At 50.5% G+C, this 16,859-nt stretch overlaps 1 protein-coding gene across 5 annotated transcripts in view; it reads left to right on the top strand.

The window, feature by feature from the left end:
* Positions 1-16,859, top strand: part of ZBTB7C (zinc finger and BTB domain containing 7C) — a 352,094-nt gene that overhangs the window by 59,912 nt on the left and 275,323 nt on the right. For all 5 annotated transcript variants that reach the window (XM_027576934.2, XM_027576929.2, XM_027576930.2 and 2 more), the window contains exon 2: positions 7,109-7,319. The gene's annotated coding sequence lies outside the window, so the exon portion shown is untranslated. The remainder of the gene's footprint in view (positions 1-7,108; positions 7,320-16,859) is intronic.

The following is a 16,859-nucleotide window of genomic DNA, read 5'->3' as shown; positions in this document are numbered from 1 at the left end:
GCGCACAGGGCTGTCTGGGGGCAGGGAGTTGGGAGTGGAGTGAGCATGCCCAGTACATAAGTGAGCCACAGGCATCCCCTAGCTGGAACGTTTGACTCCTATTCTAGAACAGCCCACCTCCAGGTGCGTTAGGAACTGGTTTGAAAGGCAGCTTATAGCCCTGACCTGGGAAACACAGAAGAAAATGCTAAGCATACCTTGTAATCTTGCAGGAATCAGCTTCTGGAATCTGATTTTTGCTTTCTCTTCCCTGCAAGAGAGGCAGAGAGGGCTCCAAGCCTGGCCTGTCCAGCGCAGCTTCTTACTGAACATCTATCTACAGACTTCCTATTTTTACTCTTAATAACCGTAAGCTCGGGGTCACCAGGGTCTCCCTGTTGCTATAGTGAGAAGTGATAGTGCCAGCCTTCCAAAGCGCTGGACCCTTGGCTTAGAGGAAAAACAGAATCTGGGTTGCTTTATTTTTGGGTTTGACTGAGAAGATTTAATGTGCGGTGTTCCAGCCCTTGCAGCAAATGGCAGTTTGTGCTCAAAATACATCAAACCTCAATAACACAGAATAACTGACAGTAGGGGGGAAGTGGGCAAATAAGAATATGTAGAAGATAAGTTTGGAAGGAGTTCCAAAGGTAAAACTTCATCAAGAACATCTAGAAGATGATGGAGAAATGAAAACGGAGAAATGAAAACGCACGTGGTGGCGTTCGTGTAATCCCACGGGGGAGGTGGCGGGTGGGTGGGGGAGGTGGCGGGTGGGTGGGGGAGGTGGGGGGTGGTGGGTGGGGGAGGTGGGGGGTGGTGGGTGGGGCATCTTGTGCTGTAGCCTTCCGCCAGGCTTCTCAGATGTGCCTTTGGCAGGGTTGAAGACACAGCGTGTGTATAATTTGGCAGTCCTCTTTCTCAGGTAATATGTAGTAAGCATCTTTCTGTGTTCCTACGCTATGCCCATCAGTGTGATTTTTATTGTTTGGATCAGGTCGCATAATTTGGTAAAACATTCCCCTACTTTTCCTCTTCAGCATCTCTTGAATCCACCCTTGGTCTCCATGGTGCCATCTCTGTCAAAATTTTATTCCTTTTTTTTTTATTTGGATAATTGGTTTGCCTTGTCCCTGTCCCCTACACACACACACACACACACACACACACACACACACACACACACACACACACACACACACACACGGATTTCCTCCACTCTACAGCCTTGCTAATCAAAGGGTGGTCCCAGACCCCTGGCATAGACATCCCAGGGGAGCTTGTTAGAAATGCAGAATCTGAGACCCCACCTGGGACCTCCTGAATCAGAGTCTGCATCTGTATTTTGAGAAGATCCCCAGGGGATTCATAAGCACATTAAAGCTTGGGAAGCACTGATCTGAAACACATTCCCTGTGCCTCCAGGAGAGAATCCATGCTCCTGGCCAGGTGCACAACCTGCTGAGCAGAGACCAGGTGGAGAGGAGGTAGGGGTGAATAAGGAAGGGCCGGAACAGCAGGATCACTCCAGGTGGCAGGCCACTATGGGTCAGGAACTGGAGAGGTTGGAGGGTAGGGAGTTGCCTGGGAAAGAAGTCCAAAATGGCAAACCCATGGAAGATGCAAGGTGGAAAACCGAGGGCCCAGTTGGCTAGCGGAGGCAGGGCTATTGGCTGGGGCCACTTGGCAACCAGTCATAGCTCACTCCCAGTTTACAGGGGCAGAGGCTGAGGCACAGAGAAATTAAGTTGCTTGGCCAGGCTCACAAGCTAATAGGCGGTGGAGCTGGGACACAAGCCTGATCCAGGGCCCAGCCCTTAACTGTCCTGCAATGCAGGGTAGAGTGAATGACAGAAAATGACAGAGAAAAAAATAAAAGGATGTTAGGCTGCTACAATGATCTGGGTACTATTTCACTTTATTACATTTAATATTCATACCCACACTGCATATGGGTATTCCTACCCCCTGTTACAGATGAGGAGGTTGATTTGCATGTAAGCAATTGCCTGAGTTCAGATAGTTACCGACAGCTGAATCCAGGATTTGAACCCAGGACACTGTGGGTCCGGAAGTGATACTCTTTCTACCTTGCACTTCATCAGCAAGGTATGGAGTCAGTCTCTACTCTCAGAACAGCTTCTCACCTTTCTATTGCTTCCTGGTTTTAGAAACCCCCACCTCTGCACAGGGGCATGGTCCCCTTGCCTATTCATGGTGGGGAGAAATACAGGGTAAGTCCTAGATGTTTTCCCTCAGTACCTAAAATTGTGAAACACCAGGACTAGAAGGTACCTGGTTTAGCATTGAGTCCATCTCATTTTATAGTTGAGGAAGCTAACACCCAGAGAGCTCAATGACTTGTCTAAGGTCACACAGCCACCTAGTTACAGATCCGAAACCCTGATTCTGGATTCAGGGCTCTTTTCATGACTCTGGGCTGTCTTTGTACCTATTGCCCTGGGGGCCGAGGGTCCGTGCACTGCCAGGCCAGTCAGCATCAGGCTAGGTCAGTGCACGTTCAGCTTTAAGCTTAAGCTGGAGGGTTCAATGGATAAACTTTCATTAAAAAAAAAGTAATGTCTGCTTATTGTTAAAAATTCAAGCTGTGTGTCTAGAAACAGCCGAAAGCACCCTCTCCTGGCCCTCCCCAGCCCACTCCCCAGGGGTAACCACTTAGTGCTGTCTCCAGTGGTTCCTTAGTTTTCCTGCCAGCCATCGGAATTTGTAGGATCCACACCACAGCAAGGCTATTTTTAACGAGCATCCCAGGCTTCAGGGGGTTGAGAAGAGGGGAAGAAAAATATTCCATTTGTATATTTTTAATCCGTGCACATTTGAGCAGGCAGTGGCTTTCCTGTCCCCATTGCCAAGGGTTGCGGGCAATTGATTAGACTTTCTGGATGCAGGGCAATCCTTTCTCTTCCCTTAACAAGGCTGGAAGGCCCGGGAGGGGTGCAGGCGATATTTCCAGGGCTGATGGCTGTCTCAGCTGGCTGCCTCCTGATCCTGCCTGCCTCCAGCCCTCTCCCTCCCGGCAGCCTCGAAAATCCTGGCTGGGTCTCCCAGGGCAGAGGAGGCCTGGGAACCTGACTCTTTGTGCCAGGCTCATATTTAGAAATGTCTCCAGCCAGAAGTTGGCATCTGTCCCGCTTGGACTCAGGGCAGGGGGTGCAGTCACATGCGTTGCCTTCAAGTGGGCAGATTCTGAGTGGGCAACAGCCCACTTTGAATATAAACACACTCCTTTTATGCTGAGGACCTGGCATCTGAGCCTGTGCTCCTGGGCCCTGGGCGAGGGCAAGTGCTGGTAGCCAGACGGGCAATGGGGAGAGGGAGGAAAGATGTCTCAAGGCTTGAACTGGGCAAAATGGTGGTGGAAGAGGGACCCCAGCTCCCTCGCCCACCCCAGCCCCAGTCCGTCCTTCCCTGTTTTCTGCACTCCTTCTCCCAGTGCCCAGAGCACTGCCCCTGTCTGAGGAGGCGTGCAGCCCCATGGGGTGCCCAGCAATGTCCTGACCTGGGCTTTCCTTTTTTGCCTCGGGAGGTCCCCAGGCTGGGGGTGGGGGCAGTGTGAGTGGGACGGAAGTGAGGCTGGGTATGGGGCCACCTGCAGCGGGGTCTTGCTCCATCTCCCTGAGAGCAGCCAGCCCATCAGCCTCTCCAGATGGAACCTATAAAATGTGGCCCTGACAGCCTCATCCCTGAAGGCTCGCTCAGCACTGACCACAGAGGTTCGATCATTTTTGCTCACCCTGCTTTTTCTTTCTTGGCATTGTGCGAGGATAGATGATCTAGACCAAGTGATCCTGGCCTTAAGGAGTAGCCTCCTGGGGACAAACACGATGCCCCAGCCCTGTAAAAACTCCCTTTGCTTTCAAAACAGTTCCACTAAGGAAGGGCGATCTGGTTCTTTCCACTCGCCTCACATACTTACCTAGCACCTGGGAAGCGCAGACCCTGTGCCGTCACCAGCCCCACAGCGCTGGAGGGGGCTTGAGGCTTGTCTCCCAGCACACCTCTCTGCCCTCTGCAGGCCTGCACTGGGGACCAAGGTGGCTTGCTCAAATTCAGCTCTCGGGAGAGGAGGGTGCCTTCCTGTAGCCGAATCTTCAGAGAGAATCCAAATGCAGCAACAGGATTTCCCTCCTACAGCCTGAAACCAAGCCCCTGCCAAGTGCTCAAGCTCCTGGCTGGCAGCCCCCACCTCTCCCTGCCCCATCCTCCCCTGCCCTCCCCACATCTCAGGGAAGAAGCCTCCAAGCAGTGGTCAAGAAGGCTGAATAGATATTTTCTTTGTATCTCCTGGGAGCAACATGGTAAATACGCAATAACTGGGTGAATGAACAAACAGATGAATAAGCAAGTGAGCAAATGAATGAAGGAACAAACAGAAAAGCGGTCTCAGCTCCAAAGGAACTTAGCATTTGGAGGAAAAGCCCGGGGCTTGTAGAATGGTCACACTGTGGGACTCAAGGCGGGCCCTAGGGCTTGGGCTCCCCACCTTCTTATGGGAAAGGCAGTGCAGGCTCAGAGGCCGGAGGGGTTGCCAGGATGCCTCAGAGACCACAGAGGTCAGAGGATGGCGAAATTGCCCAGGGTGAGTGAGATCCGGAACCGAATGCAAGGCTGCCCTACTTTCCGTCTGCCGCTGCCCTAAGTGTCCCTTGTGCTTGGGAAAAATTGCCTTTTCATATGGTTGGGAGTGGACGGCGCAATTTTTCTTCGAGGGTTAATTGTTTTGCTGACAGCACAGATAATTAGGAATGAGAATCCCGGAGTGAGGGCGACAGCACCATCTGCTGTGAATGTGGTTCAGCCCCACCTTACAGGAGGGCCGGTGAGGGCTCCTCTCCTCACCCTACCTACGCCCAACAAGAATTTATGAGCTTGAGCTGTTTGCCGCTGCCAGGTGACCGTGCAACTGGCGGGAGAGGCCGATGACTGGTTTCTAAAGGGTTCAGCTTGCTCTCCTCTCCCCTCCCCCTGTGGCATCCCCTGCATGTAGTAGGGCTCACTTAAGAGCTCCAGGGTTGACTAAGGACCCACCCCCCCCCCCCCCGCCCCCGGGCTGCCGGGGACTCAGAGAGCTAATGCCAGTGGAATGATTTGCTGTTCTTCTCCTCGCCCCATGTTTGGAGGTCTAGTCCGTGGTGGACTCGAGGGGGGCGCGTGGGTCTGCGCTAGGCACTGTGGCTGCCACTGGTGTTTGGGTCATTTTTTCTGCCTAGCTCCGTGGATTTGCTCCCTCTCCTGGGTTTCCAGGCCTGTGGCTTGTGCTGCTTGCTCTGGTGGGAGCTTGGTTGGCCCTGCCTTCTATTGCCAGGTAGGAATTGCCAAGTCGTTACTTCCTCTCTGTCAACCGAAGCAGAGCAGCTTTGGAACCAAGCAAGGCATCCTATTGTCGAGGAGCAGATCTTTCTTCATATGGGTGGAACATTGTGTGTGTCTTTTTTAAATTTTTATTATTTAGTAACATAGCACATATACAAAAGAACATATAAATGTGTATATGCTTTTTGAAAATAATAATAGCAATTGCCTTGTTTGTTCCAAGGGATGAACAAACACCACCCCCGGTGATGCCTTGCCCAGAAATGCCTCGGAGGTTGGAGCTATAGTGAGTCAGGTGCCCCAGGAAGCTCAAGGTCGGCACAGCCCCCACACCCCAAAGCTGGAGCTATTTATCACAGCCAGTTGCCTCTTTGCCTGAGCTGTCCCTGTTAGCTAGGAGCCTGCACATCCCTGTCTTCCTGTTTATCACTCTGTTCTCTCTGTGCTTCCCCCTCCCAGACCCTCAGGGCGGAAGCCAGAGGCAGGATTGTTCTCTTGTTCCCACCCTCCCATAACAGGCCGAGCGTGTCCCTCTTCCCTTTCCCCTTCCCACTCCTATTGAACTGCCACCCCCGAGGTGACATGAGGTTAACCTAGGACCTGGCAGCTTGCTGGAAAGAATGATAATTGGGAGTCAGGAGTTCCTGTCTTGGCTCTTTCACCAACTTACTGTGTGACCTTTAGCAAGATTCTCAACGTCTCTGTGCTCTGTCTCATCTTTAAAACACACTTTATGTTGGCTGCTCTGAAACCAAAGAGGTCCAACAGATGTCAAAGCAGCTTGAAGGGTGCTCGCTCATCATTTTATATGTTGTAAGACATTGTCACCATCATGCTTACAGAATTCATGGGACCCCGCATCCCTGCCTTCCTCTGCCACCCTCATCCCTGTCCATGGTGCTACCCCTCAAGGGTAGTGCTGGGTGCCCTAGTGGGCACTCTCCACCTGCCACAGCCCCTTCTCAGCAGTGGGTTCACTGAGGCTCAGAGGAGCCCAGGGTCGGGGTGGAGCTCAGGGTCACTGCCATCTGGGTAGCAGGAACCCTTCCCTTGCACCCTCAGAAGTGGAGGCCATGACTATCCAGAGGTACAGGGCTGTGGCTAGTGGGGACCCAGTCTCCAGAGGTGAGCAGACCTCCATGCTGGGCACCCCTTAGAGTGTGGACCGTGGTCTTGGCTAGGAGATGTGGTCACTCAGTGAAGCCAGTCTGTGTCCCTTACTCAGTGAGGCTTGCATCTCCACACTTTCCTCTTGCTCTGAGCCCAAGGGCTGCAAAAGAAAGTTCATAATAAGCCACAGGTGGGTGGCCTGCCTGTAGCCTCCAAACCACAGCATGCTGGAAGCCTCACACCCGGGGCCTGGGCTGTGAGAGTTGAGGAATGTCCCTGGTGGACATGGTTCTGCTCTTTGTGCATCTCACCAGTGGAGGGAGGGCACCCCGTTCTTTCCTCTTTCCTGGGATAATAAGGTTCTGTTGGTGTTATGTGCTGAACTCTGAATAGTGGGTAGGATGAAGGGTAGGTCTTTCAGGCAGATAAAATATACAGAGGTAAGAAAACAGGAATGAAGGGTGTGTGTGTGTGTGTGTGTGCGCGCGCGCGCACGCTGAGGGCTGGTGGGTGGGACATTGGCAGTGAAGACCCTGGCTGAGGTAAAATCTGTATGGTCACCAGCAATTGCAGGACCTAATCATAAAGAGCAATAAGAGGGTGGCTGGAAAATTCTAGAACAGTTAAAACTTGGACATGGGTTTCTGCTCGTGGTAGGTGACAGAGGCCTCTGTTCTTATTACAGGTCCCTTCTGAAGCAGCTGGGAGCTCAGAGGAGTGGGCCAGCCAGGAAAGCAAGAAGGGATAGCGTGGAGCCCAGCCGGGGCCTGAGGAGTGAGCGTCAGCGGCAGACCACTGCACCTGGAGCCGCCAAGTCAGGAGGGCTACGCCACCAGGGAGACTCAAGAAGAATCGATGCTTCGGCCCCCAGCGACATGTACACGGTGTAATGACAGGTAATGAACCTGAGGCTCATCTATCCTTTCTGAATGATATGGCAGGTAGGAGAATACATCAGCCTGCAGTAGACATAAAATGTCAACCCTTGGAAAGATAACTATGCAAACAAAGTGCCGTAAGGCCCGATGAGATGATAGATGGATGTTTTATAGTTATTAGTTTCTGCCCCATGTACTTGCTGGAGCCAGGCACCGGAAGATTTAGCATCGGGTGGGTTCACTTCCTATGCCTTATGGGAAGGCGTGATGCCTTTATAGATGTAGCACCTCTTGTTTGAAGAACTCAAAGTAACAAATCAAGAAGTCATTATTCCCCACTGGCTCCCTTGGGAAGCAGGGAGTTGATGCCAATGGGGAAACAGAGGCAGCAAGGGGTGCAGGGGGTGCTTTCATATATCCATGAAGCAGGGATACATGGGGGATAGGTCTGGAGACCTCACTGGTTGGGAAGCCTTCTTGATTGACTGAGGTTTCTCCAATGACAGGGTCAGGCAATGGATTGGTATTTCTTGTAGAATAAAGAAAAAGGGACTTTATGGCTCCCTCCATCCCTCCAAGGGTGCTAGGTCAAGTAGGAGATGATCAAGGGTGGCTGGGGAATGTCATGAGTAGGGATTTGGGGAGCACCGGAAGGGGCTGGCAGATAACCCTGGATGTAGAAGTTGACCCTGGGAAGTCAGCCAAGCAGGAGGCATCAAGCAGGTCCCCAGAGCCTAGAAGGTGGAGGTCTGAGGCTAGAAAAAGAAGGGAGCCAGTGAGACTGGAGACCCTGAAGGTGAGCTCTGATCCGTTGGAGGGCCTGTTCCCATTGGTCATCTGGTCTTTGCTCTGCGCGTCGTAGAGGGTCCCACTCTGGCAACTTCCACTTTGGGGAAAACCACAGGCTAGGCTGAGGCAAAAATAGCTTAGGGCCTTGGGAAGCTGACTAGGGCAGGGGGAGAAGGACCAATGGCCTGGGGCAGGAGGCCCAAGGGGGTGTGGCAAATTCCATTCCAGTGCAGGCCAGTGTCAGGATCCATAGGGTCAAGCCAAGGGGTGGGGAGGGGCAGAGTATTAGGACTTCTGGGTGGCCTTGTTCTAAATCAGGCAGAAAGAATAAGATGAAGGAATTTAGAAAGCTGAGCCCGGCTCTTGGAAATGGGTCAGCCATAAGCACCAGGCAGGCCCAGGACTTAGCACCTGTGTATATGAGGAAATAGAGAAGGAGGGTTGGGCTCTGGGGAGCCCAGCAAGGATAGTCAGGGGACTGGCTGTGCTTGGAGGGGCTTAGCTAGGGAGGCAGCCAACTCCACAGGTACCTGGGGCTGTGTCTCTGGGTACCCCAGATGCCACCATACTGGCCCTGGACCATTCACATATCCCGCCTCTCAGTGGGGAAGGTGGTCCGTATGTCTCAGACTAGACTGGGGACCTAGGCAGGGCTGACCCTGGAGGCTGACCCCATGGTGGCAGGTGATAGGGGCGGAAAAGGTCCGGCCCTGCAGGGTGGTGTGTGAGGACTTTCATCATGTGTGTGGTTTCAGGAAGGTAGGGGCAACATGCTTCCTGATCAAGGCAAGAAAGAGGGTCAGATCTCTGAAAAGCTCTTAACCTATTTTACCAATATTACCGAGTACCTGTTGTGTGCTGGGCCCTGTGCTAGGTGCCAGAAATGCAAAGATGTATGAGGCATCTTTGCTGCCAAGGGAGGGGTGACGGGGCACAGGAAGAAGCATGGCAGTGAGGACAGAGCCAGGACGATGGGAGCCTCGGGCTCCTATCTTCAGGACAGGGACAATACTTTCTCACTCACAGGCTGGTTGGGAGAATTAAATAAAATAAAACATGCAAAAACACTTAGCATAGCGGCTGGCGCCATACCAAGTGATCAATACATCGAACTTACTTGCATTTTGCCGCCCTTGGAGGAGCTCACAGTCTGGCAGGGGTGGGAGCAAAGGAGCTTGGGAGAAACGCATCCTAATTCCCAGGGCTTGTGATTGCTAACGCGGTCCGAGGCCTGGACTCTGAAAACCTGGTTATCAGAATTTGTCTGGCCATGGAAGATGTAGTTCAAGGTGGATCCAAACACTCAGAAATGGTTACTGTGTTCAAGTGCTTTGGCAATTGCTGGGCCCGGGGTTCTTTATGGGCACCAAGTAGAATAGAGGGTGGGAGGGGTGGGTCCAGGAATTTCCAGAAGCGTTGAGAAGAGAGGACATTCTCGGAATGCTTGGAGAGTCTTGCCTCCTCAGCTTCCAGCGCTGTTCTTTGGAGCGGGGCAGGGTGAGTGGGGTATAGAAACCAAGGCAAGCCTTGGGTCCTACAACAGGGCTGCCTAGGAGAGTCTGAGCACCAGCCACAGATGTAAGCCACACATGGGATATTAAATTTTCTAGTAGCCATACAAAAAAAGGTAAACATAAGAAAGTAAAATTAATTGTAATAATGTGTTTCATTTAACTCAAAAGGCCCAAGTATTTCAACCTATAATCAATAGACAAATTATTAAGGAGATCTTTCACGTTCTTTCTTTCATGCAAAGTCTTCCAAGTCCGGAGTGTATTTGACACAGGCAGCACCCCTCTGTTTGGACTAGCCACGTTTCAAGTGCTCATCTCAAGTGGCTTGTGGCTACTCGACTGGACAGCTCAGGTCTAGAATCTAGAATATCTTGTCAAGGGGCACCCAGAGGCCAGGTGTATCCTGAGCTTAACAACAGGACTTACTATTATGTCCTCTTCTTATGACACATCCGTAATGCATCCCTGGGGAAACTGGCTTCAATGATCTGAGATGTCTTGAATCACTCATTCTAGATGGTGATTTATGTTTTTGGGAACCAGCCCCGGCTGTGGGTGTCCCCGCTGGTCCTAGGACTTCAGCACCTGTTGGTTTGAGGCTGATCTCAAGCAGTTCCTAAAGCTCTCTGAGCTTCAGAGGCTTTGTGGGAAGTGGCACTGATCATTTCTATCTTGCTGGGTAAAGATGAGGACTTACATACAATAATGAGTGGTCACTCTGTGACATTCGCTGTCAAGAAGAAATCCTTGTTATTTTCCTAAATCAAATGAAAACCAATTTGAGTTCCCCTAAGTTTGGCAGAAGTTTCCTAGCAGGCATTTCTGTAGTTCTGTCCATTGTATGGGAATGATGGGGCTTTGCAGGTCAGGAAAAATGGGGAAGTAGGTGAGGCCTGGACCCCAGCCCACGGCAGCAGGGCCTGACCTCCATGTGGTCATCTGGAGGAGGCAGGCCCTGCAGGTAGCTTGTGCCCCCAAGTCAGCTCTGCCATAGGGCATCTTGGGGTCCTTAGGCCTTCATCTCTAGAGTTTGGACACCGCCAAGGTGCTCTGTTCCAGTGGAGTGAGGGTTGCCGGTCACTCCAGGACCCCTTACGTAAGACATCCCAAGTGTCTTGGGACCCACCCCAGGGATCCTGCTCCAAAAACTGCATGTCCTACAACCCTTCTGTTTCCATTCTCCCAGCTGCAGCCTTAGAAACGAAGGCCCGTCTATCTCTACCTGATTACCTACTACCTTTCCCCGGCCAGAGACATACGGGTAACTCCCTCTGAGGGTAAGGGGACCCATTGCCACAGAGCGTGGATGCTCTTTCTGGGGATAGGGAGTATGGTTTTTATTATTTCATGAAGGACATCTGCTCCAGCCACAGGCCTCCAACAGCAGCAGTGAACTGAGGTTTGGGGAGAATTCATCCCTAGGGATGGAGGTTTTAAGAGAGTGTCTGCAGGCAGAGCCCATCACCTCCTGGCCTGCTGTGGAAGGAGCAGGAGGTGAAGGTCAGTGACACGAAGAGTAAGTGGGTGTCAACTGCACTGGGTAATCGATGTAAAGTCTACAGAACGAACGGAGACTCCAGGCCTGGGGACCGAGGTGCGGTTTTCAAGATTGGGTCAACACTTGGTTGTGTGTGGTGGGGTCAGTGGTGCTCTGATGCTCACTGCAAGTGGCCTGTGGGTCCCCATGTCACTGTCTCTCTAGACAGGAAGTCCTGTCCCCCGAAGGAGCTGGTTCCTGCTTCCTGCTGCCTCTCCCGGGAACCGAGTTCTCAAAGCTGTCACGAATCAGGAAGGATCCTCCAAACCGGTGTCACTGTGACTTAACATCTATTTTAAGAGGTAATCCGTGGCACATTTGGAGGACAGTGGGAAGGATGTTTCACGAAATCAAGCGCATTTAGACAGAGATGTAGTCATGGCTCTTTCTAAGTTGGCTGTGTGACCCCGTGCAGGTTGCTCAACTTCCCTGGGCCTTAATGTTCTCATCCATTCAATGGGTATGAGAAAGTGTATTGCAGTGATGCCAGGTGCACATGCATTTCAAAAGGAAGAGGTGCTATGAGGCTTAATCACCAAAGATTTGGACGTCTTACGGCAGCACCCTTGCCCTCCCCACCTCGAACAGTGTGTAATTCTGTTCTTTAAAATTAGCCTCTCTGTTGCTTCCTGGGGGCCCACAGGGAGTAGTTTCTGATATATCCCTTTACAGTTTTGCAGCAGGGAGAGGAAGGAAGCCACATTGCCCTTGACTGACAACCTTCGTATGGGTATTTAACAATTTTAATTTTTCATGATTCCTCTGATAAAAATAGTGCCTGACTAAAAACAAATACGTTTGTATTTTCCATCTCCTTAATTAGTTTCTAATTTGGGGGTTCTTATTAGCTTAAAATCATCCCGCCGAAATGGTCCTTGAATGATAAAAAATGTGAAAACCACAATCAATTCTAGAGAGATCTTGGTATTTAATTATGCTGATTGGAGCACTAGAGACCCCTGGCAAAATGAACCTCTCAGAATAAGCTTGATTTGTGTAATTTGGTTTTTAAAAATTTTGGATGCATATTTATCATATTCAACTATGTGTTCTTGTTCTCCTTGAGATTCTGACTCATCTTCTAGGAGATGGGTGGAGGAATCCACAGGCTGTTGAGACCCTGGGATTCCAGCTGAGCTCACAGAGTTGCTGGTAGGGCCTGGCCTGAAGAGAGCATGGGGTCCCCGGCTTGGCTGGTCATTTAAAAATATCTTTTCTTAAAAAAAAAAAAAAAGGAAAGTTAAAAGTCACACAGAGACAGGCTAATAAGAAAGGATATGCTGATAGAATTTTGGAACTTGGTAGAGAGAGTCTCCCATGAAATCTTAGAAAATGGGCAAGTCCCAGTGGGTTAGAGATGCATCTAGAAGCAAGATTCAGGATGTGATATATAACTTTGGAGGCACTGGGGAGATCTAGTGGCTCAAAAAGGTATCCAAACCCATGGATCCATATTTGCTTTGCTAAAAGTTGGACAACCAGATGCAATAGGAAAGACACAGCCTCACCCATGATATTTGCTTGCTGTAAAGCTGAACCAGATCTGCTCAAGCCTATAAATCTAACTACCATTTTATACAAGAACTAGAGGAATATGCAAAATGCCACCGTAGGGAGGCCATCCCCAAAGCCACACCAAAACCTCAGGACAAATGCCCTCATTTCGCTAATAGGATGTCGAGGGGGAGGTAAGGGGAGGCATAGGGGAAATTATTACAGATTGATAGAGTCTTTTTTTTTTTAAGGATTTATCAATTTATTCTAGAGAGAGAGAGCCCATAAGCAGGGCAGAGGGAGAGGGAGAGAGAGAGAAAAGCAGACTCCCCGCTGAGCACAGAGCCAAACGTGGGGCTCGATCCCATGACCCCCGGGATCATGACCTGACTCGAAATCAAGAGTCAGATGGTCAACTGACTGAGCCACCCAGGGGCCCGATTAGTACAGTCTTAAGAGACACACCAAACAAATGCACTCTGTGGGTCTGATTTGAGTTCTGATTTTGGGCCTACCTGCTGTAGATGGACCAAACTGAGAGAATCAGGGACATTAGGTCCGCAGTGGGCATTAGATATCCAGGAACTGTTATGAATTTTTTAAGGCGTGTAATACTGTGGCAGTGTTACGTACTGAAGTATTTACAGATGACACGGTATCGGGGATTTTCTCTTAAGATATTCCAGATAAAAAAGATGAACCAAAAATAGCAGATTGTTACATATTGTTGAAGCTGGTGATGGACACCTAGGGATTTATTATGCTCTTTGTGCATGTTTCAGAATTTTAACAATGAAAAGTAGAATAAGAAGAAGGAGGAGAAGAAAGAGGAGGAAGAAGAAATGCCCTTACTAGCAGGCTGAGCCCTGAAATTTCACCATTAGAGCTTTGTTCATCCAGCTTAAGCCTCCCTTCATCCATAATACCCAGCTTCTCCTGGGAGTGTGAGTTCCGCTTTAGGAAAGTCACAGTGGGTCAGTAGAAAATGTCCCCAGTGCAGAATACTGTAAATGTCTCACGCAGAAGAGTTCTAGGTGAGGTCAAGGTTGGAACAGGCTGTATTGAACTAAGCCAAACAGATTTCTTTGGAGCCTTGGTTTGGCTGATACATGCTGCACATCTTGGGTGAGGGTGGGCAGTGGTCCCCAGAATTATTTGTCAGATGCTTCAAAGGAGATAGAAACCTCCAGCCCCTTCAGGGAAAATCAGACTAAGGTCAGAACCCTGGTTCCAGAGCTGTTTCTATTCACTAACTAGTCATTGATTAATCATCACACTGTCTGCACCCCAGTTTTCCTATCTGTAAAATGAGCTTAATATCACCTACCACGTACTTTACAAGACTATGAAAGGGCTTTGCACACAGTATAGAGCCCAAGACCAAAGGTTAAATTGTGTGATTTTTATTTGGTACCATTTTCTGAAACTCGTTCCATGAGTGTTTGCTTGGAGGCTCATGGCTCTGTATACAGGGTGTGGCACACATCACCTCAAGAATGGACTATTGGGGGTGTCGCATGCTCAAAAGATAAAAGGTGGTAAAAACAAGCTCTCTGCCCTTTGGGAGCTCATGATGGACCTGGGGAGGCAGTGAGAATAAATAGTGATGGGGACTAGCAAAGCCATCTAGCCCTTGGGACAAATGGAAGTCCCCAATTCAGAGGAAGAGGGGAGTGCTCTTGGTTGGGGTGGTCTGCGGAAGGCCACCTGGAGGAGGTAGCACTTGACCTGGGCCTTGAAGCTGTGGGTGATTTGCTCGGGCCATCCCTTTGTTGGTTATGGATCACTTAGTTGGAATACTTCTCTTTCTCCTGCCTCCGCCCGCCCACATTCTGCAGCTGAGCACATAAACCTTGTTTGGATTACAGTACTATCTGACTCGGGGGCCCAAGTCCTCCCCATCTGGAACAGGGGTCAGTGCTTCCCTCCTGCTCGGCCCTCCCAGCCACTCCCATCCTCTCCTCCACTCTGTCTCCACCTCTAAGTTTCCGTCTGCCACCGGAGCCCAGAGGAGCTGGGATTACTCATCCCGTCCACACTCATCACTCCTGCCCTCCCTTTTAAGTTAAAAAAAAAAACAAAACCAAAAAAAAAAAAAAAAAGCATAAGCCACGGAAACAAAGCAATAAATTATGACTCAGAGACACCCAAGCCTTCATGTGGAATGTTTATCACTGTCAAATCATTCCTTCGGGCAGCGAGAGAAGACAACCTGAGTGAGGATTGTGGGAAAGGTGGGAAGCAGTGGCGTGAGTAGAAGCAGAAGGATTGGAGGCACCCTTGGGAGCTGGCCTGGTTTCTTGGGTGCAGAGAGCTGGCCAGGGGGCTGTGACACCCCTCACGGGGTGTGCATGCAGTTCTTTGGGAATGTGAATAGCACTCAAGAGCACTTGTTCACAGAGAGCCCACACTGTCCTTTAATCGGCACAGCAGAGATGAAAGAAAAGGACCAGGGAAAAACAGGGCTGGGGTGGGTGCTTCGCGTCAACAAGAAGGCCAGCTCCGTGCCACGCCAGGATTCAGAGATGTGGACGTGTGCCTTGTCCTCAAGAGTCTGCGTGGGCAGAGCTTAGCCTACTCCTGGCACGCGGTAAGGCTCGGGAAGCTATTGTTCGTACTGCTATTGTGGGGAGGGGCTTTGCAGGGCTGGGCACGACGTTGCCCCCCACTGTGGTCTTCACAGTGACTGCACACCTCAGCTTTGGGGTCGGAGAGCCCTGCTGTTGAGTCCTGGCTCCACCACTTGGGCAGTGACTGGGTCCTCCTGAGCCTTGGTGTCCTTTGGCATAGGATAGGGTCGCCACACCTCCCTCCCAGGATGGTTGGGTGGGGAGGAAACGAAATGATCCAGAGAGAGCCCTTGGCCACTGTGGATCCTCACCAACTCTCAGTCTTTGTCTCTACTCCTTCTGCCACTGTGAAGTAGTAAGACATCCGAAAAGCTACCCCCAGCCTCAGTTTCCTTATCTACGAAATGGAAATAATGAGATTGCCTGCCCTACGGACATCACTTAATAGTGAAGAGTGAGTTTAATGGGCAATGAATGTAACACCATTCGAAGGAGTAGCAAGAGTTCATCAAACATTTAGAAAACCCTATGCGTGTGTCTGTTCACGTCAGGTATTCACACGTACGAACGCACACATGCAGACCATACTCAGAAGAATTCCCAGAGGGGCAAAATGTGTCCAAAGCGTGATGCGGGTGGCCTGGGAGGGAGAGAGGTAGCACCTGCCTCTGCACTGGTTTATATTGTGCTTTTTGGCTGCCTTACTTTCCCCGAAGCCATTGGTCCCCTTTTCTGGCCTGCCGCCCTGCGCTCGTGGGGTGTGGGAGAAGCACGTGGGGCCAGGCCTGGCAGATGTGGCATCCAGCTCGGCTGCTGAAACTGCCCCGTGTAACCCTGAGCTAGTCCGATAACTGCTTCCTCAGACACAGAAATGAAGGCGGAAAAACTGTAGGCTATAGAACATCAAGAGGACCCTGTAGGCCGATGAGTTAAAGCCTTCCTAAGTTGTAAAGTGGCGGCCAAATGGAATCTTCCGCCATCCTTAGACGGTTGGCCGGGTCTTCAGAGCCCAGTGGAACAAAAGATTTAATAGCACTTGTTAATTGATTAATGTGCCTCCTGCTATTTCACCTGCTTCTGGGGTGACAGGGGGACTATTTTTCTATTAGAGACACACTCCCTGATTCCTCTGTTGCCTTTCTGAGTCAGAGGGTGTACCTTCTCCCAGCTCTGGCTGTTGGGGCCGAGGTCAGCCATCCATTTACCCACTTATTCTAATTCACTTTATAACTTAGCACTCACTCTAGGTTTTGATTTACAGTTAATGGTTCATCTTTGAATGAACACTTGTCTGGAATCTTCCATCAGTCAATGGTGGTGGTATTGACTTGGCAGCCAGGTAATGAGTCCTAGAGTGCTAAGTCTTTTTTTGTGGGGGGGCAATATTTCCCCTGTTTTTCCCCTATCAGCCACATAAAGAACTCTCCACAAGTATACACTTATTTTATTTTAAGGCCACATGGTGTAGTAGAAAGAGCACAGGGATTAGTCGGGAGATAGGAGCTCTGAGCCCCGCTTTGCTTTTAACTCACTCACTGATGCTAAGTGAGAAAATACTGACCTCTCTGGGCCTCAGTTTCTCATCTGCCAGGAAGTGCAGGGTTGGGAGGGGAGTTCTTGCTCTGAGCCTCTGGCTTAGCAAACCAGCCCAATG

This window comes from Zalophus californianus, chromosome 14, assembly GCF_009762305.2.
Source record: "Zalophus californianus isolate mZalCal1 chromosome 14, mZalCal1.pri.v2, whole genome shotgun sequence".
Classification (NCBI taxonomy): Eukaryota; Metazoa; Chordata; class Mammalia; order Carnivora; family Otariidae; genus Zalophus; species Zalophus californianus.
The sequence above is the reverse complement of the archived record's forward strand: the minus strand, read 5'-3'. Positions and strand labels throughout refer to the sequence as shown.